Consider the following 27,339-nt stretch of genomic DNA (forward strand, 5'->3'; position numbering starts at 1 on the left):
ACTCCAAGCAAACCCAAAAACCAGCAGTCAGCGCCAGAGCTTTCCTATCATCTGCCTGTTACAGTAATATGGATTTCCCATGACCTTTCTGAAGATCCCTCACATTGCACATAAGGTAAAATGGGCTTGATAATCTCTGCTTTCATGAACCATAAGGAGTGAATGGGTTAATAAGCACAGAGTACCCATCTCTGGGCCCATAGAACCTGCCTACTATTAAGAGAGGCCTCCCCTAAGCGGTGGTTACGGTTATTTTTCTCTCTGCAAGCCCCTGGGTGAACAGTGTATTGTTTAAGGAACCATGGCAGTCATGTTTGTGCAGAATTCACTTCCTATCTCGGCCCTGTTGGAGCTTTATCGGCCGATTAGAATTTGCTTCAGGGATAGGAGCTGGGACGTGAGAGGGACTGGATCTCTGTGCAGGACACAGAATGAGGCAAACAAGTTATGCTGTTCCTGTTTTTGAGTTTCAGGGAAAGACCAAGAGCTATTTTTAGCTGCGGTAGGTTTGGGTTCTGGGGAGGGCACTGAAGCTGTGTTTGTTACATTACATTTTAACATAATACAGTCACCCACTGGAGGGATCTGTTTCAGGTTGTTTTTATTAATCAAAGAGTGTATTTTTTTTCTCCAAGTTCAGATGTTCAGACTTAATGGGCAGCAAGCAAACAGTACCCAATACACAAATTTAACCTAATAAAAATAAATCCTTTGTTCTATCAAGTTTCCATGAGGTATCCTAAAAACAGGGGGGAAAAAGTCATAAATAGAGCATTGCTTTTGCTTGAGTAAGTTGTTTTTTTAGCAAAAAATATTTTGTGATTATACCATTGTATATCTCACAAAAATAAACTTTGCAAGAGTGTGCTGTGATTCAGCAACAAAGGCAAGACCTTTCCACAGAACATTTTTGAGCTGGTTCAGGTGTAGACAGATGTCTAATTGTCTGTGAAGATAATAGGCACAAAGCAGCGAGGGCGGGAAATAATTACAGCAGGTACAGACACTTTGGTTTGGGAGGTTAGAAACAAAATGTTGTTGGCATATAATAAATGATATCCTCCGAAGCAGACTCAACCTATCACTTAAGGAGTATTAGCTGAGAGCCAGCTCCCTGGTGCAGCAGTAATGCACTGCTCAAGAGAAGCTGGATTCCACATGGTGACCAGGGATGCAAATCCCTGGCCCGGTCAGCCTGAAACATGCTGGGCACACACATGCACTGAAGATCCAACAGGCTGGAGGACTAGAGGAAGGGGACAATGGTGTGATCAGATTCTGTAGAGGGTGGTCATATCTCTCTCTCCTCTCTCTCATGCATGTATGTGCTCTGTCATGAATAAAGAGAACAATTTAAATTTTTTTGTGGAGTGCATAGAATGGGTGCATCACCAGAGCTGCAAAATGTAACTAGATTTTGTTCTTGGAGCTTACAGCTTGATAAGGGAGAAAGATAAAAAAACAAACAACAACAACAACAAAAACAGTATGGCAGAATTCTTCGAGGAGAAATATCCTACAAGACTAACTGCAGTTTCCAAGCTGCTTCATAATACTGATCTGCAATTGCTTCATCTCTGACAGGAGTCTAAAAATTCCTGCTAAAAATGGCAGGTTAGGGCCTGCTGATGGCATAGTGGTTAAGGGCCAGATCTCATATGGCAAGTGCAGGGTCCAAATCCTGGACCTCGTGGCTTGAAAAGCACACCAGGCAAGTGTGTGCAGACCCAAAATCCCAAAAGGAGAAATGGAGAAGGGCTTCTGGAGTGACCACCCCCCATGGAGGGTGCTTTCTCACTTTCTCTCTGTCTCCAGTGAATACATGCATCCCCTAACAAATTGGGGAAAAAAAAAAAAAAGTCAAACATGTCACAAATGGTCAAATCAAATAAGCAAAACCCTCCCTTCATGGGGCCAGCAGGTAGTGAGGAGGTTATGGCGGCTGGAACTCACATGACTGACTGCCTGGTTTGAGTCTTGGACCCAACTGCTTAAAAACATGCTAGGTATATGGGTATGCATGCTCAAAGTCCTGAGAGGGGAAAGGAGGAGAAGGGACTGCAGAGTGATCATCCCCTCGGGCTGCTTTTGCACTCCCCTCTGTCCCTCTCCACCTCTCTCTGATGAGTGCAAGCGCCCTTAACAAACAACCTCCCATGTCCTCTTTTCCATGCTCCAAAATGAAAGAATAATCTAAGAAAGAGGAAAACACATGACCCAGAAATATAGAGTGCCCATGTGAACGAGAGGCCCCAGAAAGGGCTGGGGTGTTGGGGAGGGGATCTGGAGTGACAGCTGTGGAGCAGGAACACAGGCCACCTGTCCAGATCAGAGCTGGGCAGAAGCCCCTGGGGATTGCTTTCAAAGGATCCAATTGGTAGAACATCAAATGTATTTGGAAAGATTTAGAAAGAATTTATGCAACTGTGAACAGGTTTGAGGTTGAATTAGAGGTGAGTACACGGAAATTTAGGGACCTTTAAAATAAGAAAGTAATTCCAGGGGAAACAAACAAACAACAACAAAAAAAATGTGCAAGAAAAGTAAAAAAGATGCAGTGTGATAAATGACACAGCTGTAAAAATACTAATCTGGTTAAAATTCAATTATTTCTTTATTAGGAACACAGGAGAAGAGGAGAAAGTGTGTGGGTGTGTGTGTTGCACATACCGTGGTGGGTTCACAGCAGAGCTAAATTCCTATCTTCCACGGTGAGAAGCCAATAGATAGTGTCTACATTTGAGGAATCACGAAGTAGCAATATAAGCATATTACTGAAAGATGTGAAGGTGAGTAACGAAAAAGTCTGCTGAAGTGTTGAAGGTGTTTGTCTCTGGACTGTATCAATTGCATGGTATGGGTTTGGGAAAGGCCTGAGGGGAAGGGAGGTAACCATCCTCTTCTGTATTAAAGTATGTAGAACTTCTTCCCTTTACTACATGCACATACGACTCCGATCAGCAAACTAAAGTTTAAGTAATGACTGCACGAGAACAGAAAGTTCTCATGAACTGAAATTCCTTGCCGTGTTTGTTAACAAACATAAAAGTCATGTGCATGTCACATGGAAACCTTTCTGAGAAAGAGCTGCTATCACATGGTATGCTCAGGCTGACTGGCCCTTCCTATTCCTTCTCATATTTGCAAAGTTGGCTTGTTGATAAAACATCATTTGCTTACATGTGGGAGGGAGATAATAACTGTATATCTACTCCCTTAGGGTGGTTGAGGGGGGTGGAGAGAAGGGGCCTCTCCTTTACTTCTCCCACCATGCTGGTTGAGTGTCTAGAATGTCAGATATGGTGTTATGCGTATGAGACCACACTCAGAGTGGTGAAAACAATGCGATAAGAGACCTGACTTCCCACCTAGCCCCCCAACGTCACGTCTATGATATGAGAAAGAAATATACTTCTACCTTGCCTAAGTGCTGAGAAGCTGACTTGTAGTCTAACACCTCCCTTAATTTCATTACTATTAGTATTAGTAGCACTAATACAGTCATCACTCGCTGACCCTGGGGACTTCCCATAGATACCCAAATCCTTGGTTGTTCAGGTCCCTGATATAAAATGGCATAGTAGTTGCTTGTAACCTACACATAGCCTCCTGTTTTCTTTTTTTTTTTTTTAAGAGATATTTTTGCTTTAGGGTGCATCCACTTGCCAGAGAGACACAGAGAGACAGAAGATGAGAAGTCACCTCCAAGGGGGATGGCCACCCTGCAATCTCTTCTCCATTCTCCTCTCTGGATCTTGGACACACACACACACACACACACACACACACAGTGTGAGATTTTCCACTCCAGGTATAGGACTTGAACCACGATCAACTATGTGGGAGTCCAGCAACGTAACCACTATGCCATCCGCTGGTCCCAACCTCCTGTATTCTTTAGATCATCCCAATTGTTTATGGTGAGCTGACATGAAACATTAATATCAGACCAGGGGCCTGATGTCTTGATATGTATGTAGGATCAAAGGACCTAACAGGCACCCCGGCAAAGAGAAGAGCAAGAATGTTCTGGGCAGAGAGAACAGGATGGACACTCGTGATGAAGATAAGAGAGACACAGAGTTGGGGAACAGAAAAAAGTCGAAGGTGGAGTGGGAGAGGGAAATGGCAAGAGGCGAGGCTAAGTGAGCCATGTTCAGGCCTCACAAACCAGTTAAGGAGTTTTGAATTTCCTTCAGGGACCATGAGGTACCTCTGAAGGGAAGATGATGATATTTTCTTTTTCTTTTTTTTTCCTTTTTTTTTTGGAGAGGTTTCCGCTACAGGGCTCATGCGCTCGCCAGACAGACAGAGAGAGACATAGAGACAGAAAGCAAGAAATCGCCCCCCAGGGGGGATGGTCACGCCGCAATCCCTTCTCCTCCATTCTCCTCTTGGGATCTTGGGCACACATGCACACGCGCCCGGCGTGAGTTTTAAGCCACCTGGTCCGGGACGCGAATCACGGTCGACTACGTGAGAATCCAGCGACATAGCCATTACGCTAACTGCTGGTTCCTGATATTTTATTTTTAATAAAATAGTTATTTTTGGTATTTCTGGTATAGAGAACAGACTGGAAATTAGAAAGAATGGAGGCAAGGAGGCTAGTTAGGAGGCTGTTGTAGTAATCTAAGCAAGAGATAAAGGGTCGGTGTTGGGAGAGGCTGGTGGTATAGCAGTGGTGCAGTGCTCTGCCATGCTGGACTCTCATGGGAAGGTCCCAGGTTTGCGTCCACAGCCTCCCTGTACACAATGTGCAAATATGCGTGCCCACAATCCAGGCTGGCTGAGGCAGGGGGTGATTCACAATGTGGAGACCCTGTAGTGGTAACTATCCCTCTGTCTCTATCTCTTTATCTCACAGAAGGAATAGACTTTTAAAAAAAGAGTAAGAGAGAGGAAGGAAGAAAAAAGGAAAGAAGGAAGGGAAAGGAAAGAAGAAAAGGAAAGGAAGAAGGAAAGCAATGATAGGCGTAGTGGAGATGGAGATTGGAGATGGGGGCAGGTTTTGACAAGTTCAAATAGCAGGAAGAAGAACTAACTGATTCAACATGAAGGTAGACGGGGAATGGGCATTGAGAAGTAGGCCCAGATTGCTGGTTATTATCCTGGAAGGATGACCAGGCCGTTTACGGAGGCAGGGAACTGAAGAGGTGGAGTAGGTTTGAGGAGGAATATGGAAGACACTGAGCTTGATTTCAAGCATACTCTATCAGAAGAACCTGGAAAACATCCAAGCGCAGCAGTTTAGGAAGTTACTGGGTGTTCAAGGGTGAGTCTGGGGCTCCCTGTGGATTTTCATTCAATCTAGAACTAGTCTTTCTAAACCATTTTTAAAAGGTGGATTATTAGTCACATGTCTGAGAAGCCACATTAGGTTGGTGGTAGTAGGTCAGTCGCCACTTTACAACAGAGGAGGCTAAAGCTCCAAAAGATCCAAAACCTTTATGTGGGAAAGTGAGAAGGCTAATCCCTTAGTTTATCTCAAAAATAAATATCTAAACCGGGCCAGCTCACAGCCTGGTGGTTGAGGGAGCTGGGTCCCATAGGGCCCACCATGGTTTAATGACCAGCCTGAAAGCTCGAAAAACACTCTGGGTGCATGTGTGCGCACACTCGAAATCCTGATAGGATAGAGAAATGGAAGAGAAGAGATGTGGCATGGTCACAACCCAGTGAGAGATGCTTTCTCCCTCTCTTGTCTCTCTCTGGGGAGCGCATGTACCCTCTGGAACTCTAAAACAAGAAAAAAAAAAGAAAGCTCTCTCTGAGGGTGTGTTGTAAATAGTAAGAAGAGGCACTGATGTAAAATATCTAGGGATAAAACATTCCAGGAGAGGAACCCGCCATGGGTTCAGAAGTGAGACTGAGTTTAGGTATAGCCAGGGCACAGTAAACAAGAGAAATGGGATCAGGAAGGTGGATAGAGCCAAGTGGGGGATCTCGCATCGAACTTGTGTGGATTTTATTCCATGAACAATGGGACGTCATTGTGGGGTTTTAGCAAGAGAGCCACCTCGTTGTGAATTTACAGGACCAATCACTCGCTGCTGTGTAGCGGGTAGATTTGGGCAAGGGAATGACCCAGGGGTGCAAGCAGAATGCTGTCCCTTTAATAATGTTTGATGTCTGATTAATAAGTTAAACAACCCATTGATCCCATTTATTCAAAGACTCAGACAAACCAATTAAAAGGCCTAAAAACAAAGACTAGACATACCAGCTGTTTGCCAGCACTGGTCAGTTGCTTGAGCGAGAAGCTTGTCAAGCTCAATCAACGGGGTGAAGCCAGTAGCTCACAATGGAAAACTTAGTTTATCTCAAAAATAAATATCTAAACCGGGCCAGCTCACAGCCTGGTGGTTGAGGGAGCTGGGTCCCATAGGGCCCACCATGGTTTAATGACCAGCCTGAAAGCTCGAAAAACACTCTGGGTGCATGTGTGCGCACACTCGAAATCCTGATAGGATAGAGAAATGGAAGAGAAGAGATGTGGCATGGTCACAACCCAGTGAGAGATGCTTTCTCCCTCTCTTGTCTCTCTCTGGGGAGCGCATGTACCCTCTGGAACTCTAAAACAAGAAAAAAAAAAAGAAAGCTCTCTCTGAGGGTGTGTTGTAAATAGTAAGAAGATGCACTGATGTAAAATATCTAGGGATAAAACATTCCAGGAGAGGAACCCGCCATGGGTTCAGAAGTGAGACTGAGTTTAGGTATAGCCAGGGCACAGTAAACAAGAGAAATGGGATCAGGAAGGTGGATAGAGCCAAGTGGGGGATCTCGCATCGAACTTGTGTGGATTTTATTCCATGAACAATGGGACGTCATTGTGGGGTTTTAGCAAGAGAGCCACCTCGTTGTGAATTTACAGGACCAATCACTCGCTGCTGTGTAGCGGGTAGATTTGGGCAAGGGAATGACCCAGGGGTGCAAGCAGAATGCTGTCCCTTTAATAATGTTTGATGTCTGATTAATAAGTTAAACAACCCATTGATCCCATTTATTCAAAGAATCAGACAAACCAATTAAAAGGCCTAAAAACAAAGACTAGACATACCAGCTGTTTGCCAGCACTGGTCAGTTGCTTGAGCGAGAAGCTTGTCAAGCTCAATCAACGGGGTGAAGCCAGTAGCTCACAATGACACAGAGCTCACCAAGTCTGCCATTGTTCTCTCTCACCAGTCTTCAGCTGTGTCTCCGTGCCTCCAGGAATCTGGAGAAAAACAAAACCATTCTTTCTCAAACCTGGTGTTTTTTCGGTCATTTGCCGTCAGCCAGCCGTGACAGCAGCACAGGCTCAGATGTGCACCAGCGAGCACCCTGCACACACGGCTGTGTGCGCTTTATCTGCTTCCTCCCAGATTCACTAGCTAGCCCAGACTCTTTGGGATTTCCTCACAAACAGGGCCTGAATCACGGCAGAGGCTGGGCAGAGGCACAGTCATGCTTCCTGTCCTTAGCCATTCCTGGGCCAGGTGGACCGTCAGCGCCAACCACTGGCTCCCTGCTGTCCTGAGAGAGAAAGCACAGAGCACCCAAGCTGCCTGCCCCATGCAGCCCCTCTGGGGGAATCCTCACCCAGCCCTCACTGACAGAATGCATGTAAAATCTCCGAAGGTCATGGAGCGAGCCTTGACCCCATAGAGCCTCCAACACAGACTGACCTTCATCTTGCAGCCTGGCAAGGAAAACATGACAGGACAGACTTGAGCATTAGAACCAAGATCTCAGCAACTATGAACCATCTCAGGCACTGTGAGTCAGTAGTGGGCCCTGGGCTGGGAAGTGGGGCACTAAATTAGAGCTGGGAATCCAAGGCACATGATAGGCCACATGACCATGAAGATGCCAGGGAAGCTGGGGTGGGGGAAAAAGAGAGAAGAGAGAGCTCTGGAACTGTGCTGTTCAATAAAGTAGCCATAGGTGCCTATTTAATTTTATTTAAATAATCATTCTTTTTACATTAATTTTATTTATTATTATTTTTAAATTTGCTATAGAGCATATGAGTTCACCAGAGAGAGAGAGAGAGAGAATGTGAAAAAAGCAAGCTTCCAGGTCTGGGACTTGAACCACGGTCACCCATGTGGGAGTCCGTCACACCCCTGTTGGTCCCAATTTAAGTAATAATTCTAATTAATTGATTAAAGTAATGTATTTAAATTTAACTATTAGAATTTAAACATGTAGTTCTCCAGTTGCCCTGCTGCATCACCACAGACAGTTTGATTGGACCGCACTGGTCTAGAAGATATGTTAGGATTGGGAATAAGGAATCTTTTTTTTTTTTTTTTTAAGAAAGTATTGCTATAGGGTGTGTGCACTTTCCAGAGAGACAGAAAGCAAGAAATCACCCCCCAGGGAGGATGACCATGTCACAACTCCTTCTCCTCCATTCTCCTCTTGGGATTTTGGGCACACGTGCACAAATGCCTGGCATTAGTTTCAAGCTACTGGGTCTAGGACTTGAACCATGGTCGACCATGTGGGAGTCCAGTACCTTCACCACTAGGCCACCTGCTGACGCTGGGAATAAGGAATCTTAGCTTCATGTTTTCAATTCCTAATTCCAATCCATGTGAAGGTCAAGTCTATGTCCTGCCTCATATGCCATGAGATAATTTGTACCTTCTTATTAGTCTACCAACCAATTTCTCCCATCATTGCATTTTTTTTAAGCTAGTTAGAGTATGTTTTTTTAAAAAAATAATGTTGTTTTTTCACGTAGAACACATGTATGAGAGAGAGAAGAGCACTCTCCACAGAGTCTGGTCAGGCCATGATCTCCTTCTTCCAGTCCTCCAGCCCATTAGATCTTGGGCATTTAAATGTGTGCCTGGAATGTTTGAGGCCACTCTGGCCGGGGATTCAAGCCATGGTTGCCATGTGGGCTCCAGCTTCCTTTAGTAGCACATTATTGCTGCGCTACAGAGCTGGCCCAGAGCTAGAGTAGATTTTAGTTCTTTATAATCAAAGGAAACTCAACTAAGAACATACATTGACTGACTGTTGTTAATAATAGCAATGATAATAACCATTATAACTTATCAAGTGCTTATATGTATGAATTCCATGCCTTAGCATTTTATATGTGTGTGTTTTCTTTTTCTTTTTTTTTCATTTATTTCATTTATTTATTATTTTTTTTTTTGGAGAGGTTTTTGCTATAGGGCATGTGCACTCACCAGAGACAGACAGGGAGAAATCATCCCCCGGGAGGAATGGCCACGCCGCAATCCCTTCTCCTCCATTCCCCTCTCGGGATCTTGGGTATGCATGCACACGTGCCCGGCATGAGTTTAAGCCACCAGGTCTGGGACTAGAACCACGGTCAACTACATGGGAGTCCAGGGACATAGCCATTACGCCAACTGCTGGTCCCAGTATGTGTGTTCTTATTTAATCCTTTCAGAAACTTAACAGTGTAGGTATTTTGTCTTCATCTGACAGCCAAATGAACCAAGACACAGAGAGGTTACGTGGATTGTCCAAGGCCACAGAGCTGGTAGGTGAAAAAGTGAACTTGGCCTTTCAACTTCAGTGATTGCTATGTAGGAACCTGGCTTGATTTTTAACCATGGCTGCAGACTCTGAGAAGTAAACTCCTAAAACTCTACTTGGAGACATAGTAAAAAAAGAAATTTTGAAGTCTGACACTTCCTTAGAAATCTCTGGGTTCGTGACACCGCCTTAGGGTAGCTTATCTGGTTCCAGTCCTTTATTTTCCTCTAAAGAAAGGAAGCTTGAAAAATGTCAAGGCCATGGGCACAGGCCGATCCGGCTGAGAGACAGCCCCAGGAGCAAACTGCATGTCAGTGAACTCAGGGACCCAACAGCAGAATCCCCTGATGCTAGGACTTTGGTGAGAGAAGCAGAGTGTGTGCCGGCGCTGGAGGCCAAGTCCCTGGGGGCAGGGGCGGGGTGGGAAGCGGCACAAGCTGCTCTGCTGAGCTCCATTTCCCATTTGGTTTGGCAGCTTGTCGTTAATGAAATGGGGCCAATCCAAGAATTCCACATCAACATCGCTCCTTTTACCGGAACCACCAACTCAGCCCCCTGGGACCTGGCTCTATCTCTGGGCAGACATCAAAAACAACTCCTTTTTACTTTGAAACCGTAACAGTCTTCTAAGAGCTTCCCCACTTCCTCACCTTATTCCCCCTCTCTGAGAAGGAAAGTGAGGGCCAGGGCTTGTGGGCTGCAGCACCCCAAGATTTACTGTTGGCAAAGAAGTCCTCGGGGCTGGCCAGGCTGTGGGGGTTCTCCTGAACCCAGCCGCAGGCTCTCCCTTTCTTGTGCTTCCAAGGCCCCGTGGTTCCTTCCTGCCTGCTCCTCTCCCTCCTGGACGGCTTGATGAGTAGGCATGGCCTCCCTCAACCCCGTCATCACCCTGCCACAGCTGCCCTCATGCTGTGACTGGGGGGGTCATACAAGGTGCTGTGACATCCAAAATTCCCTCCTGGCCTGGGAGTGAAGCTTGGCACATGCCCTGGAAACCTGTGAGCCCTTCCAACTTTCTCTGCTTTGGGGCGAGGAGCCACTTTTTCTGCTCCAGCACTCGTGATCCCAGCTGGGGGTGCCGTGTAGGGGAAGAAAGCCGGCACGTTTGGGGAGGGAGAATAGTAGTCATTGCTGATTGGCGGACAGTTGCGATGGAGAGGTCAGCACGTGGACACACGGACAGCAGTGGGGTTTGGCACAGATAAGGCTGTCCGAGTAAGAGGAGATGAGAGAAAAGCTGGTTCACGTCCCGTTCATCCCTGGGGCCTAGGAGGACCTGGCTCCAGACCACCTTTCGTTAGGATGGCTTCTGTGACTCTTGGTCCACCAAGGCAGGAATATGTGGTCCCCTTCCACATCCTTCTCTCCTTTGTGATTTAACCACCAGGAATTGCCTCTTCACTGGCCAACCTTCCTGACCAGCTGGTCCTCCTCCCTCCTCTGCTGTATCCGGCACCGCTGTGTGTACAGGGTGGAAGTGGATGAATGCGTAGTGGCTGGGGCCCTCCAAGGAGCCGCCGCAAGAGCACTGGGGTTACCGCTACGCTAGCCCGAGGCCAGCAGAGTGGCGATGAGTGTGTGCCTGGAGTGCGACTCCAGCTCCATCACTTACCAGTCGTGTGCTTGGGCAAGCAGGTGAATCTGTCTGTGCCTCTATTTCCCCACTTACAAAATAGGGATGGCAATAATACCTAACTAAGAGTATTTATAAGAAATAAATGAGCTAATACATCGGAAGTCCTTAAAACTAAGTTGGGTATGTAGTAAGCTCCAGATAAATGTCAGCTAAAGACAAACAGACCAGAGAAGAGTGAGCTGACACTGTTTGCTGCTGCGTTCTTCGACTGTTCCCAGTTCCCTGATTCCTCTCCAACACTTGGATCCACTGCCTGTCTCGGCTCTGGATCCTGGTACTATTTGCAACTATAAACAACTAGACAACCTAATACATGGAAGGATGTATGAATACATCCTTGTATATACTTGCAAATTAGATAGAACTGCAGGTGTTCCCATGGGTCCTTCCTCACCTCATATCGGTCTTCACTAAAACATTGTTTCCTTGGAAGCCTTCTCTGTAGGCTGTGTTTAAAAGAGCCCACCCCATACTCTGCTTCTGGGGTCATTGCAAAACCCCTATCATGTGATGCCAGACTTAGTATTCGCACCTTACTTTATTTGACTTCTGTTTGTTTCTGTCCATGCTGAAGTGCTTGTCTCTAGGAAGACAAGTTCTTTGTTTTACTTATGGTCTCATTTCTAATGCCTGATGAAGTGTCTGCCACATAGCAGGTGCTTGAGAAATAGTTGGTGAATGAATGAACGAATGAATTCAGCAGTCCCCGTGGAGAGACTTGTGACCATTCGCACCAGCCTTCCCCTCCTCCAACTTCCACCCACACTCCCTGCTATGCAGCCTTCTCCCAACCCCTTTCTACCCCAAACTTGCTCCCTGAGCTCTGATTTTTCTCTCGGGTGGCCCAGTTTACCAAAGCCATGCCATATCTTAGGAGGCAGTTTTCTGGCACAAGCCATCTGGGATTTGCTGACTAGTCCAGAAAGATCAGCTGTCCCTATGTCAGCTGTTAGGGGACACAGTGAACAGACCGACAGGGCAGTCGGAGAGACAGCCAGAGAGACAATCACATCTGCATTGGAGCCAGGTCAGAGAAGACCAGCGAATGTGGGCCCACAGAGGAGGGGCCTGTAACCACCCTTAGTCCCAAAGCCAGGCTTCATCCCAGAGCCTCGTTTTACAAAAAGCACACATAGATGATGTGGAGATAATCTCCTAGATTTACCCTGAGCTGGAAAATACCTGGAGAACCAAGCTCTAGTGAAACTCGAAGCCTTATCAGTCCCAGGAGCTCAGATTCCTCATCATCAGAGAAATACTTTGAAGGCCTCAGGGAAAAGCAGGCAGAGTAATTGGCAGGGAATAGAGCACCTCCTACTTTCAAGGGTGGGGAGAACCTGAGCTCAGAACGGAGTGAGAGATGACTCTCAAATCCCTGTCTGGGAAATGAATGTTTCACCAGCCTTGATCAACGGTAAATCACATACCTGAAGACCTTTTTTTTTTTTTTTAACACTCCCAGAAACTACTGCTGATCATATTTCCTTGATAGAATGTTTAAATAATTTTCAGAAGAGTATTATGGGTTGAATTTTAACATCGTCCCAGGTCATAAATTGAAATCCTAACCCACAGTACCACAGAATGTGACCTTTCTGAAGACAGAGTCTTTTCAAAGTTCATCAAGTTAAAATGAGGCCATCGGGGTGAACCCTAATCCAATGACAGTTTTCCTTATACAGAGAGAAAGTTTGGACACAGGCGTGGGGGCAGAGACCCAGGGAAACGAGGGCCATTTACAAGCCAAGGAGAGAGACCTGGATCGGAGAGAAAACCAAATCAGCTGCTTAGTTCCACAGTTCTGGCCTCCAGAATTGTTGTTCAAGCTGCCCAGTCTGTGGCACTTGGGTCACAGCAGCCCCAGGGAATTAATATGAGGGAACTTCAAGAAGTACATTTAAACAAATTAAGTTTCAGTTTATTCTTGGTACAAAACCAAATTGAAATCCATGCAAGTTTTTTCATAAAATACACTTCAATGCACTTTTTGAAGATCACTCATACAGAGAATAAATAGCAACTCTTCCTTAGAAAAAAAAGACCCTAATCATGTTTGTCCTAATTCTTGGTGAGTTTGAATATTTTGTAGGATACTGGCTTCTCTGGTGGGATATAGATGATGGGTGTATATTATGTGTGTGATTTGGTGAGAGGGAGAGAGAGACTATGCCTTTAAAACTTGGGCTGGTGGAGGGTAAGCGCAGAGACTCAGCTCAATTTAACAGACGTTTATTGATCCTACCATGTGGCAGGCACTGGGCTGGAGACTCTGAAAGCAGTCCCTGCTTTCCTGGAATTCGCAATCTGGTAGAAAGCATGGGTGTATAAATAATTACACTTCGCTGAGATAAGAGCTCTGATCAAAGTGCATACGGGTGCAAAGGTAACAGGAGGGAGAAGTGACCCTCTCAAGGAGAGGAGGCTGGTCAGTGACGGCTCCTCAGAGCTGGGTCCAAGCCGAGCTGTTCTGCAATCTTCCCCTTGAAGTAAGCCTACAGATCGATGAGAGACGTCACACTTCTGAATGTTGTCAGCCAGAATATGGCTTCAGAAGCAGAAAAATCTTTTGTGGATCATTGCACACACACACACACACACACACACACACACACACACAGTTTCTAATGGCAAAATAAAATTAGTCCAAATCTTTATTAATGGATAGTAGTGAAGTAAATTATGATGTATTCATACAGTGGACACACTGTGGAAAATTATGTAGCTGTTAAAAATGAGATAAAGCTAGGGACCAGCAGTTGGCGTAATGGCTATGTCACTGGACTCCCATGTAGTCAACCATGGTTCGTGTCCTGGACCCGGTGGCTTGAAACTCACACTGGGCACATGTGAGTGCATGCCCAAGATCCCGAGAGGAGAATGGAGGAGAAGGGATTGCGGCGTGGCCATCCCCCCTGGGGGATTATTTCTCACTTTCTGTCTCTCTGTCTCTCTCTGTATGTCTGGCAAGTGCACGCGCCCTATAGCAAAAACCTCTCCAAAAAAAAAAAGAGAGATAAAGCTACATGGATCATCATAGAAAGAGCTCCAGGACATTTTTAAAAAACTTTTTCATTTTATTTTATTTTTGCTATAGTGGGTGTGCACTCACCAGAGAGAATCACAGAAAGGTAAAGTGAAAACTCACCCCCCAAGGACCAGCAGTTAGCGTAATGGCTATGTCGCTGGACTCCCATGTAGTCGACCACGGTTCGCGTCCCAGACCCAGTGGCTTAGAACTCACACCAGGCACATGTGCATGCATGCCCAAGATTCCGAGAGGAGAATGGAGGAGAAGGGACTGCGGCGTGGCCATCTCCTCTGAGGGTTGATTTCTCGCTTTCTGCCTCTTTATCTCGCTCTGTCTGGTTAGCGCACGTGCCCTATAGCAAAAACCTCTCAAAAACAAACAAACAAACAAACAAAAAAACCTCACCGTACAGGGGGATGACAATGCTGCAATCCCTTCTCCTCCATTCTTCCATTCTCTTCTCAGGATTTTGGGCATGCATGCACAAGTACCTAGAGTGATTTTCAAGCTGCCGGGTCAGGGGCTCGAGCTGTGCAGCTGGCCATGTGAGATCCAGTGCCTTAACCTCTAGGCTACCTGCTGGCCCCTGACATATTGTTAAGTGAACAAATTAAATGGTAAAACAATGTATGCCCGTAGTATGTTATTTATGTTGTATTGGGTAGTCAGGAAAGTCATGATGCATTTTTGCTTAGAAAAATACATCACAACTTTCCAGACAACCTAATCCATAAGAGGAATATATGAGTAGTTGTTTACAGTTGCAAATAGATAGGAAGAACTCTGGGCCCCGCCATGGGGGTGCAGGAAGTAGGGCACCACTGCACGATACTAGAGCCATGTGCCTGTGATCCTGGCTGGCTGGGAGGCTGAGGAGAGTATCTGAGAATGGTGAGAGCCCTTGGAAGGGCTCTCTCTTTCATTCTCTCTCTCTCTGCCATGAAATAAATAAATAAAATAAACTTAAAAAGGAGGAAAGAACTCTGGAAGAATGACAATGTCAGTTGCCTGGCAAAACGAGGAGAGGCGAGAAGAAGAAAACTTCAGATTTTATTCTGTATAGCTGTCTATTCATGTATTATTTTATGATAAAAAAAAGTTTTAAAGAAAAATCACATTTGATTATGACTAGCACTCCCCCCTGGACTTGGAGCCCAGAGAGTCTGTGGAATGCCTGAGCTGATTGCTGGAGAACTCACCTACCAGGGAGGCCACCTCCACCTCTTTGTCCCAGTGTGACTTCCAGCCCAGCGTGTTTATTTGCACAGTGGCCCCATCCCCAGTTCTCGCAGTCACGTGCTCGCTGCTTGCCTGGCTAGCCTTGTAGCTAAACGCTCTGAACTCAAAGGCCAGCAGACCTGGCTTTAAACCCCAGACTTCTCACTCACTAGCTGCGTGGCCTTGAGAAAATAGCCTCTGAGCTTCAGTTCCCCTATCACAGGGTCAATGTGAGAATTAAGTAAGGTATCGCCCACCAAGTGTTCAGTAAGTCATAGCTTAATTAAATAAGAGAAAGAGAAATATCAAGAATCAGCAAATGACTGTTCCACTGATTCCCCACTGAAATCACTCCAGCCCTTGGGTTACCCCAGCCAGGGCCAATGGGTTCTTTATCTCATTCTACTTGATGGACTTCTCCCATTTAAGTAAAAAATCATATCAAATCAAACCAAGAGGAAATAAACAGTGGGATGTATAGATTCGATCAAGGTGTTCATGTTCAGTAAACCACATATTCTATATTCTCTCTATTTTCTCCACCCCACCCCATCTCCCTCCCTCTGTTTCACACACACACACACACACACACGTGTACACACACTGTTAAATCATCAGGAGGCTGTGCAAAGGTTGTTCTCACCAGAAGAACACCCCATATGACACCTTCCGAATGTGCAAACTTGTATCTTGTAGCAAACCATACAATAAGAAGCAGCTCAAAATGCTTGCCCTGTAGCATTTTGCACGTATTTCTAGAATACATGCAATTCACTAAATTCAGCCGTAATATTCAAAATAATAGCATAGTAGATCCTTGGCACTTTCAGATACCTGGTACCTGACCCCATTTCCTACTCTAGGAAATTCCCTCATTCTTTTTCTCCACCCCACCCCATCTCCCTCCCTCTGTTTCACACACACACACACACACACACACACACGTGTACACACACTGTTAAATCATCAGGAGGCTGTGCAAAGGTTGTTCTCACCAGAAGAACACCCCATATGACACCTTCCGAATGTGCAAACTTGTATCTTGTAGCAAACCATACAATAAGAAGCAGCTCAAAATGCTTGCCCTGTAGCATTTTGCACGTATTTCTAGAATACATGCAATTCACTAAATTCAGCCGTAATATTCAAAATAATAGCATAGTAGATCCTTGGCACTTTCAGATACCTGGTACCTGACCCCATTTCCTACTCTAGGAAATTCCCTCATTCTGAGGGTCTTGAGGAGAGTCAGGGACCCTCCTCTCTCTCAAGAAGCTGACAGAAAGCAGTAGACATCTTTTCATCCATTCCCTGGCAACCAGGGCTGTGGCCCACGGCGGACCATCACCTCTTTTTCACAGTGCGACATCCAGCCCGCTGACATGTCTGTTTACTGTAACTTAACATCCAGAGCAAGTGGTATAAAGTCATGAGGTGGCCCTCAATGTTCACAGCCAAAGGACTTCGGTGTCTGGTGGCATCTCAGCAGTGAGGCTCTAGCAGAGTCAGCGCCATGTCCTCGCTAGACCATTTTTGGGCAAATTCTGGGTTGTGGGCTCAGCTGCCCCATCTACCTTGGTTTCTGCCCATTTTACACACCCGGTTCTCCAACCCTCCTGTGGATTCTGTGAGCTACTCAATAGCCTTCCAGTACATTCCTATTTTCCTTAAGGTAAACAGAGTTGGTATCTGTTTATTTGTAACCAAGAACCCCAACTGGAACTAATAACTGCAAATGACTGCGCACCCAGGAGCCAGAAATTATTCTAAGTTCTTTGCACAGGGTGTTGCGCTTTGCTTCATAGCAATTCTGGGAGGACAAAGCCTGCTGTTCCCATTTGACGATGTGAAAGTGAGGCGTGCTAAGCAAATGCAGCTCACGCAAGGTCAAGGACTGGAAACCAGGCAGGCTCAGGATGCAAACCCAGATCCATCTGACTGAGAGGCTTTGCCTCCTACACAGCTATCCATGGCTTGGCTGACTCGTTACACAAAATGTCTCATGTCTTATGTAATCCTCACAACTCCTTGAGGTTGGAATTGCTAATGTCAGTTTACAAATAAGGAAACAGACTCACTGGGATTAAAAGCGACTTACACAAAGATTTATCATAAACCTTATAATTGTGTCTACCATTTGATCCAACAATTCCAGGGCTGGGCATTTATCCTCAGGAAATAATCAGAGGTATGACCAAAGATTGTTCATTGGATTGCAATTTATTACAGGGAAAAAGTAAAGACCATCTTACTGTCAACGATTGAGAAATGGCCAAACAAGAGCATGCAGTAGGAGGGAATATTATGTTGTTATTAAAAGTCGGGCTGTAGAAAAAGATCAATGGTGGGTCGGCAGATGGTGTGGTGGTTAAGGTGCTGGACTCCCACATGGCCGACCACAGTTCAAGTCCCCAACCTGAAGGCTTACTTTCTTACTTTTCCTCTCCAACTCTCTCTTCCCATTGCTCTCTGGTCAAACTGAAGAAAAAATAATAAACAAATAAAATGAAATTAATAACTTTTTTTAAAAAAAGAAAAGAAAAAGATAAGTGGTTACTTGAGCCGAGGGGGTGGGTAGTAAGGAACTGACCTCAAAGTGGTATTTGGGAACTTCGGGAATGGTGAGAATGTTCTACGTCTTGATCATGGGGATGATTACATGAGTGTACAGTTACCAAAACTCATCAGGCCACACACTGAAAACGGGCACACTCATTGTATGTAAATTATACCTCAGTTTTTCAAAATCCTGAAAAGAAATTACTTTTAGCAAGTATAATGTGCATAAAATATTAAGTGCAAAAAGTTCCAAATGTTATCAACAGTGTATTTGTGTCCATGTGTGTGATTCACATGCATACAGAACAGATAAGAAGGAAACATACCAGGCTAACAATAGTGGTTTTCACTGAGTGGATGAAATGGGTCATTTCGACCTCTTCACACTTTTTGATCGTCTTTAGCGATCAGAAGAAACAAACACTAAAAATATTTAATGACTTCGTGTTCAACCTACGTGTACTGATTAGAGGCCAGTGGGCGAGAAACTAGGCTATGGTAGCCAAGTTAGCTGCAGTTTCTACCTTGTCTCAGAGTTTCCACTTTCTGTCCAGAATTGCTGCCTTGCATGCTTTGGGACGTTGCCTATAAAACATGTTCTTGCCTGCGAGGAACTTGAACTCTACGAGGCAGTGTTAGGAGAGAGTGATTATGTCTGGTTAGGGGAATCAGGAGCGCTTCACGGAGGTGGACTCCGTGATGAGCCAAGAAGGATGAGTGGGACTGTAACAGGTAGAGACCAGAAGGAGGCCAAGAGAGTGGCATGGTGATGGGGGCAGAGAATCTCCCACCCAGACTGTGGGAAGTGTGAGTTTTGTGGTGGATGGTGCAGGGGAATGAGGTGACAAGAGAAAGTGGAGGGACGTTGTGGAGGCCCCCGATGAGACCTGAGCAGTTGGGGACGATAAACCATTTTATAGAGGAGAGGACTGGGTGTAAGCCCACAGATCAGCTGAGCTTAATCCCCATTCCAAGAAAGAATCTCTGAGTCATAATGAAAATCCATGAGAATATAAAACACAATACTGAAAAATCCAGTTGAAAAAAATTATTTCATGAGTGAGACAGAGAAAAAGAGAGAGACAGACAATACCCCCAATGGGGTCCTGATATCGGAAACCACCCCCAGCCTCAGCCAGCCAGGATAGTGGGCATGTGCATGCCTGGTGTACTAGGGGAAGTCTCTGGACAGGAATCAGCAACCTTCTCATGTGGGCCTGTCTTGTAGAGCCCTGCATTCTACAGCACTCCCACAGCCTTGCCCAGCCCCTTGAAAAATCCAATTTAGGGCCACTTTTAGGGACACAAGTGGCAGATGTGCCTGCACCATAGCTGACCCATAGCTCTGGCAAGATTCTTTAAGTTGCTTGCTTTACACAGCTACTTTGTCCCACCCTACTATGGGGACTGGAGGGCGAGATAAAGGCACTGTGGAATTTTACATCCCAGGGGGCCCATCACAAGGGGAACTTGTGACTGAAGACCAGTATACGGTGAGAAAGTGAGAGAGTTGGTTATATCTTAAAAGGAACTCTGAGAGAGGAGGTATGGGATAAGGATTAGAGCGTGAACTCTGGAACCAGGCTGCTTGGCCTTGAATGCAGGCTTTGGTACTTCCTAGCTGTGTTCCTTGGGGCAAGTTACTTCAGCTCTCTGTGCTTTGGTTTCTTCTGTCTGTAGAATAAGATCATGAAAGTGTCTGCTTCCTAGAGTTGTTACAAAGATTAAATGAGTTAGTCCCTGTAAAGCACTTAAAATGATAGGTGGCACACAGTCAAAGCGACATGACCGTTAGACATACTAAACGATTAGAGTATTCTAGTCCAGTCTCCTTACTTGACAGAAAAGAACATTGAAATCCAAGGAGAGGAAAGTGACTCGCCCAAGACCAAAAAGGAATTGGAGGTGGAGCTAGGGACTCCAGATCTGCGGATCAGTAGATCTTTGGGGTAAAAGGCATATTACTGATAGTGACCACTTGCCTCATGGCTGGCATTGTCCTAGACCCTATCTGGGAACACAAGTCACATTTCCAGCCTTCGTGTTAGGGTGAAAAGACGTGCACACGAAGAACAACTAGAGACCAGCATGCGCCAGAATGCCCATGCCGGATGGGAGGTCAGACAGCCGGAGCATCAGCCTGCCCTGGGCCAAAAAGGCAGAGGCCTCTTGGAAGAAGTAGGATTTCAGCCTGAGAGCTTTTGAATGGAGAAATAATTAGAACACTGGCTTTCCATTTTTTGATTTTAGAGTGGCTGGGCAGCATCACACACACACAGCCTCCTATTCCACGGACTCCTTTCTCCAAGTTCAGTGCCATATGCAAGCCCCTGGAGGTCAGATGATCTGGAATCTGGCTCTATCTCTTATCAGCTAAGCAACCTTGGGACAGTCACTCGTTGTCTCTGAGCCCCAGCGTCTTAGTCTATAAAGCGGAAGTAAAATATCTGGTTCTCCGGGTTGTCGTGAGACCAGAGGAGTAGTACATCAGAGACACCAGAAGGTCAACTGAGACCAGCCTTGTCTCTTTTTGGCCCATCTCTGGCCCACCAGATTAAAAGTCCTGTACTACCTCTACAAGAGGAGATGGGTCGCAAGCTGGAAATGGAGAACAAATTGGATTAAGTCATTGAAAGAACTTTGGGGCCAGCAGGTGACATGGTGGTTAAAGGCACTGGACTCCCACATGGCCGACTGCAGTTCAAGTCCCAGACCTGGTGGCTTGCTTTCTCATTTTCTTTCTCTCACTCTCTGTCTCCCTCTGATCAAACTGGAAAATAATAATAAATAAAGTTAAAATAATTCTTAAAAAGAAAAGAAAAGAAAGAACTTAAATGTTCTCTCCCTGAGGTCAGGCCCTTATTTTGGTGGGGCATGGGGTCCAGGAGGGTTGTCGAGGATGAGGGAGCACTGGCTGTGGGAAAGGTGTGGTGCCCAGAAATGGAGAGGTGAGCACTGAGGACAGAAGTATGGCCATACCCCAGTAGGGTGCCCGCTGTCCTTTGGTGGGAAGGGACTTACCAACACTTGTTTAGATGACTAAGTGCCAGCCACTATGCTAGCTAGGCATATGGCCTTTAATGGTGCATGGCCCTTACCCTAAGAAGCTCAAGCCCTTTGCAGACATTAGCAAAATGACAACAATGACAACAAAATTATAAATAATTAAGGACCCGTAGATGGTGTAATGGTTACACCGCTGGACTCTCACATAGTCAACTGGTTCAAGTCCCAGACCCAGAGGGTTAAAACTCATGCTGGGCACAAGTACGTGCATGTCCAAAATCCTGAGAGGAGAATGGAGAATAGAGAAGGAATTGCTGGGTGGCCATCCCTCCTGGGGAGTGATTTCTTGATATCTGTCTCTCTGTCTCTCTGGTAAGCACACACACCCTATAGCTAAAATCTCTCTAAAAAATTATAAATAATTATAGCAAGAACAAACTAGAGAGTATAGAGAGAGAGCACAGAAGATAGCATGATTAATACTATGAGGTGGCCATATGAAAGGCAGGTTTTGAAGGATGAATAGGAATTCACCAAAAAGCCAGTACTAGAAAGGGAAAAGGACTTCTTTACTGCTGGAGTGAAATGGTAGGAGAAGATGGGATTGAGAGATGACACTGGGGAGGGAAGTAGGAGATAGAGAATGGCATTAACCTTTATTCTGGAGTGACAGTGGTCACTTAAAGACTTAGAATGGAGGAGAAGGGATTATTACATTGTGGCCATCTCCTCGGGGGTGTTTTTTTCTCTCTCTCACCAGTGAGCACACATGCCCTATAGCAAATTAAAAAATAAAAGAAGCAGAAGAATGTATGGGGATAATGGCAACTTTCAAGTTAGCAAGACCCCTCCAACATCAAAACCCGGGGTGCACTGGAGTGGGGCAAGCCTGGAAGCAAGACTGTGAAGATGCAGTTTGTGGTCCAGGAGGGAGGATGAATCAGGGTCTGAACCAGAAAACCATGGGACTCACCTCCCCTGAGCTCCTCAACCACATGCAGTCTTGTCCAGTCTAAACCCAAAACATACGCTTCCTCCACTCAGGGCCCCTGACCCTAGGCCATGGATTGTGATCATCTGTATATGCAGGTCTTCAAAAAAGATACATGAAAAATGTATCTCTGGGACCAGCAGGTAGTGAAATGGCTCTGTCGCTGGACTCCCATGTAGTCAACCGCAGTTCGAATCCCGGACCCGGTGGCTTAAACTCATGCCGGGAGCTGGTGCATGTATGCCCAGGATCCCAAGAGGAGAATGGAGGAAAAGGGATTGCGGTGTGACCATCTCCCCTGGGGGGTGATTTCTCACTTTCTGTCTCTCTGTCTCTCTCTTCCTGGCGAGTGCATGTGCCCTACAGCAAAAACCTCTCCAAAAAGAAAAGAAAAGAAAAGAAAAATGTATCTCACGATAAAGTGCATGGATTTCAAAAATTTTTGCACCTAACTATGCTCATACTTTAATATCTTCCCATGAACCTTTTCAAGTGCCCTCATGTTTGTTTTGCCTCCACTGCCAGGTTGGGCACACTTTTCCCTGTCTGCATCCCTGGGCCCAGGATCTGGTTCACAGTTGGCAGCAATGTGTAGAAGGGTCAAGGAGCTCAGAAAGAGGTCACGGGGTAAAGGTAGCATGTAGCGAGTCCATGAGCCCAGCGAGATCTCCGGGCCTCCTGCTTAATCAAACTATGCAAAGAACGGGCCTGGCTGCGGTGGTGGGATTGTTTTGTGAATCAGCAAAGGAGTCTGGACCTTTTCTCTTGCATGTTTATCAACCAGAGCTTTAAGGAAGTAACACATCGTCAGGGGAGGAAAGACCAGCTGGTGGTAGCCGGAGTTCGCCCGCACGGTTATTTATTTCTCTGCTAAGAGAAAAGTGGACAGCGGCTCACAACTCAGGGCACGTTTCCAGAGGTAAACTGCCTGCCCTTCAAGACCCTTGGCGACCTCTGACTCTTTTCCACATTCTTCCACGATTGTCCTCTGCGGCTTGCTGTGGCACCCGCGTGGCACAGCAGGACGGTGGCAGGTTAACTGGGGCCAGAGAGTTGTTATCACCTGGCATCTGTGCCAACGGCTTATGTAAAATGAGCCGATTCCAGCGAGCACATGTCCCAGGCAGGAGCCGGCCCCCTGCTGGCATCCGCCAGGCGCCTGGGAGCGGTGCGTGCCAAGTGCCAAGAAGGAAGCGGTGCCGAGGGCTGGGCTGCGTGGGGCCTTGGGAGAAGCTGGGCCTGAGAGGGCTGGAACACGTGGGTAGAGGAGAAGGCAGCGAAAGAGGACTGTGAGTCCCAGGCAGCACCTGTTCGCGGAGAGTAAATAATACTTCACCCTTGTGTCCTAACGCCTGCCTGTCGCCGAGCAGGCATCCACTTCATCCTTCGCTGTGGGCTGGCAGCCTCGCACCAGCATGCTGCGGGCTTAAAATGTGCTTTGGAAACAGAATCAAAGGTCCTGGTGGCTTCTGCTCCCTGTTCAGCTCAGCGTCCCTCCCCAACTCCCCTGTCGCAGCTGCTGCTCAGCTGCAGGCTCACAGGGTGAGCCTGCCAAATATTTGGAGCTGGTATCCCCAGCTCTGAACAGAAGTGGGGTGATGGGGACAGAGAACCCGAGGCTGCACTGGGCTGTGGTCCCGGGAGGGCAGGTGCCGGCAGCTGTGACCTCATGCCATTCCCCCACCCTTCCTCCTTCCTGTTCTTCTCTCTGTTTATGGCCTCTTCTCAGGACGATATTTGAAGGATTCTAAATATGGCTGTCACAGCCCAAGACGGGGTGCCAGCTTCAGAAGGGAAGCTAGTGAGTCCAAAGGCAGGAAAGACTAACCACCTGCTCGGGAAAGAATCAGTTCAGCGATTACTGTGTTGAAGGAACACCATGTAGAGGCCGAAGCCACAGCGCCCTGGTGAAGAACTCGGTCTGATGGCTAACAGCCCTGGGCTCAAATTCCAGCCGAGCCGCTGACCTGCAGCAGGACCTTGGGTACATGCCTACGTCCCCACTTGTGGGGCAAACGACTCCTCAGTGCCTCATTCAGTTCTTTGAACTCATCGGGCACTTGGTGCCAGCTATCAAGGTGGCTGGATGGTGCAGGGCAGGGGCTGGCGAGCTGTGGAGGAGGTGCGACGTCCGGGCACAGGGTCACTGCCTGGGGGCCCTCGCAGGCCAGCTGTTGCCACTGGTGTGTTTTCAGGAGCTGCCTGCCAGTTCCCTGGCCTGGCATTGAAAGCACTTTTGAATTCTGGGCTGGTTTTCACCCTCCTGTCTTCCCAGCCTTCCTCGTCCTCCTAGGGCAAGGTGAGGTCTGAGAAAGCTGAGGAATGCGGCTGAATTGTCTTCAACAAATTCCTGCTCGATAAGACCTGGGGGAGTTTCCAGTCACTTTTCTATGGCTGTTCCAGCTAAGAGCATGGGCTAGGCTACGGTGACTCAGCCCCCAGAAAACCAGCGCCTACGAAGCTTCCCAGGAAGTCGAGGTGCTTTATCCACGTCTTCAGCCAGCCAGGGTGGGGAGTCACAGGAAGTCCCAGCATCCTCAGAGCCTCGTTAGAAAGGGGACGGGCAGAACCAGTGCTGTCCCTGGGGTGAGACGCCAGCTTGGAAGCCTGGTACCCCCTCCCAGTACTTCAGATCCATAACAAGTCTCAGGAATGGACTTGAACCACAGAACACGAGTGGGAATCCTGACCTTGCTACTTAGAAGCACAGTGACCGGTAGTCAGGGACGCAACCTTCCAGAGCTTCAGGGGCGTCTCTGCAGGATGGGGAGAAGGGTACCTGCCTCAGAGCACCGGTCTGAAATAAAAGACCGGACGTCTACACCGTATCGAGCATCACCGCCACATCACATGGGCGCTTGATATCATGTGAGAGAGGGAAGGGCGATACCGCGAGCGGAGCTCGCATCTGGAGTGGCCATGAGTGGCCAAGTCTCCACCGCTCACGGGTTGAGCAATCTACTTGCTATGGCAATATTGACGGCTCCCGAGCTGAGTGGCACGTACAGCGACAGCCTGGCCAGCCGCTCCCAAGCCTGTTTTCTGCAGGCTGGTGTCTGCAGGAAGGACTGGTTTACCCCGCGCCCATTGTGTTTGCTGCAAATGTTCTGCTTTGGCAAGCTGGAAGTGCATGGCCCCACGACATTGTCTCCAGGGGACTTTTCTCCAGAGGTCAGGCTGGGTCTGCTTTCTTACCCAGCGAGGGCCTCAGCTTTGGGAAATTTCCTCTGGACACATTGCACAAGGGCTCATGGGCTCCACTGTTTGGCTGGGTTTCTCCTTCTCCTTCCTACTCCCAGCTCACCTTTGGTTTGGCAATGCCAAAAACAAAATGGAAACTTTGTGTTTAGGCGAAGAAAGATATATAATGTCAGTATCTTTTCCTTCCCTCTGACTGTGAAGTGTATCACAGAAAAGTCAAATGGCCCCAAATTGATAATAAGTGGCCTTTTAAGTGTGGCTGTTACACTTTCTTATCAAGTCAACAGGTATCTATTAAACTGGAAGTGTTTGAAGACTAGGAGTCGCGGAGCTTTATGGGCGGAAAGGACTGTGTGACTGATTTAACAGGGAAGTTGGAGCCGTAAGAGGTTTTCTATCAGCCAGCTGGGGCAGAGGGGGTTTTTAGCCAACGCAGTTATTTGACTTAAGTCTCTCTCCTTCTCTTCTTTCCAATGGCCGCCCCGTGGAGTTGCTGGGGGTAGAAATGGGCACCTAATAAACTCCAAGAATTAAGGGGACCACCTTCTACCTTGGAGAAACTTTCTGTCTAGTAGGAGAGCCAAGGAGGTTAAATGATGAGATGATTCTCGGGAAAAATAGAGGATTTTATGCAAGGCGGACCCTATCCCAAGTCTACATCCTGGATGAGCCCCATCATCCGTGGGCCACAGGACAAGCTATCTGATCTCCTGATGCCCCAGTTTCCTCATCTCTAAGATGACCTTTAGGGTTGTTGTGAAAGCATTTGCTGTAGAGCCTACCCCATACTACGTGCTCAAGAAACAGGAGCAAAAATCAATCCAGGTTTTGCTCCCTCTCTTTACTACCCTATCCTGTGCGTAGCCCATCATTTGCAATGGTTTTGGGGATTTTTTTTTTTTTTTGCATTTTTTGTGTGTTTTCTTTCCCTTCAGTTCTCAAAAGAGCCTTCCAAGATAACCAGGAAAGACCATACATATGCATTTGTTGAATAAGCGGCTAAATGGTACATGAATAATAAAGCGAACACGTGCAAACACTCACCACACAGAACTGTTCCAGCACTTTCCTGTTCTGCGTCACTTATGTAATGCGTACATTATACCCACACGAGACTCTAGGAGCTGAGCACTATTATCTCCCCGTAAAACAGATAAGGAAAGCGAGGTCCAGAAGATAGGAAATAACTTGCCTAACACGGGTGATCTATGACTTAACTAAGAATAAACCCAGGTAAGCTGACTCAAGAGTTTGAGCTTCGAATCAGAATATCGTACTCACTGACAGACTGATGGATGAATTAACGTAGCGTCCAGACAACCCCCTAATCTACAGATACTGAAACTGAGGCTGACAAAGCATAATGCACCTGCCTCAGCTCACCTAGTTTGCTTAGTGGTAACATAGAATCACATGGCAGGATTCTGCTTCCCCACTGCCTTTGAAGTTAGGTGTAACTATGCAACTTGCTTTGTCCAATAAGATGTGCGCGGAAGCCTCATATAGTGCTGCCAAATGGAGGCTTTAAGAATTTGCCATGTTGGGACCAGCCGTTAGCATAATGGCTAGGTTTCTGGGTTCGACTGTGGTTCACGTCCCGGACCCGGTGGCTTAAAACTCACGCCGGGCACGTGTGCGTGTATGCCCAAGATCCCCAGAGGAGAATGGAGGAGAAGGGATTGCGGCATAGCCAACCCCCCTGGGGGGTAATTTCTCGCTTTCTGTCTCTCTGTCTCTCTCTGACTGGCGAGCACATGTACACTATAGCAAAAACCTCTTCAAAAAAAAAAAAAAAGAATTTGCCATGTTTCTGGGGCCAGCAGATGGCATAGCAGTTACATTGCTGGACTCCCACATGATGGACTGCAGTTCAAGGTCTGTACCCAGTGGCTTGAAAACCATGCTGGGCACGTGTGTGTGCATGCCCAAGATCCTAGGAGGAAAATGGAGGAGAAGGGATTGAGGCATGGCCATCCCCAGGTGGAGGGGTGATTTCTCACTTTCCCTTTCACTGTCTCTGTCTCTCTCCAACAGATGTGTATGCACATTTCTTAACTTCGTGTATTAAAATGAAGTCTGTTTGCCTGGGTCCTGAGTGACTACAATGAGCAGAGACCACCTGCCTACCAACGAGAGCATTAAGGAAGAAATAAATGCCTGCCTGTTCAACCATTGAGACTGGGGAGTTTTTGTTAC

At 46.8% G+C, this 27,339-nt stretch overlaps 1 long non-coding RNA gene across 1 annotated transcript; it reads left to right on the forward strand.

Annotated features, from left to right (window-relative positions):
- Nucleotides 1–27,339, forward strand: LOC102503237 (uncharacterized). The gene is made up of 3 exons (XR_337179.1): nucleotides 1–115; nucleotides 2,622–2,789; nucleotides 27,178–27,339. It is a non-coding gene; the product is annotated as an uncharacterized LOC102503237 (long non-coding RNA).

Source organism: Tupaia chinensis, unplaced genomic scaffold (assembly GCF_000334495.1).
Source record: "Tupaia chinensis unplaced genomic scaffold, TupChi_1.0 Scaffold144529_1, whole genome shotgun sequence".
Classification (NCBI taxonomy): Eukaryota; Metazoa; Chordata; class Mammalia; order Scandentia; family Tupaiidae; genus Tupaia; species Tupaia belangeri.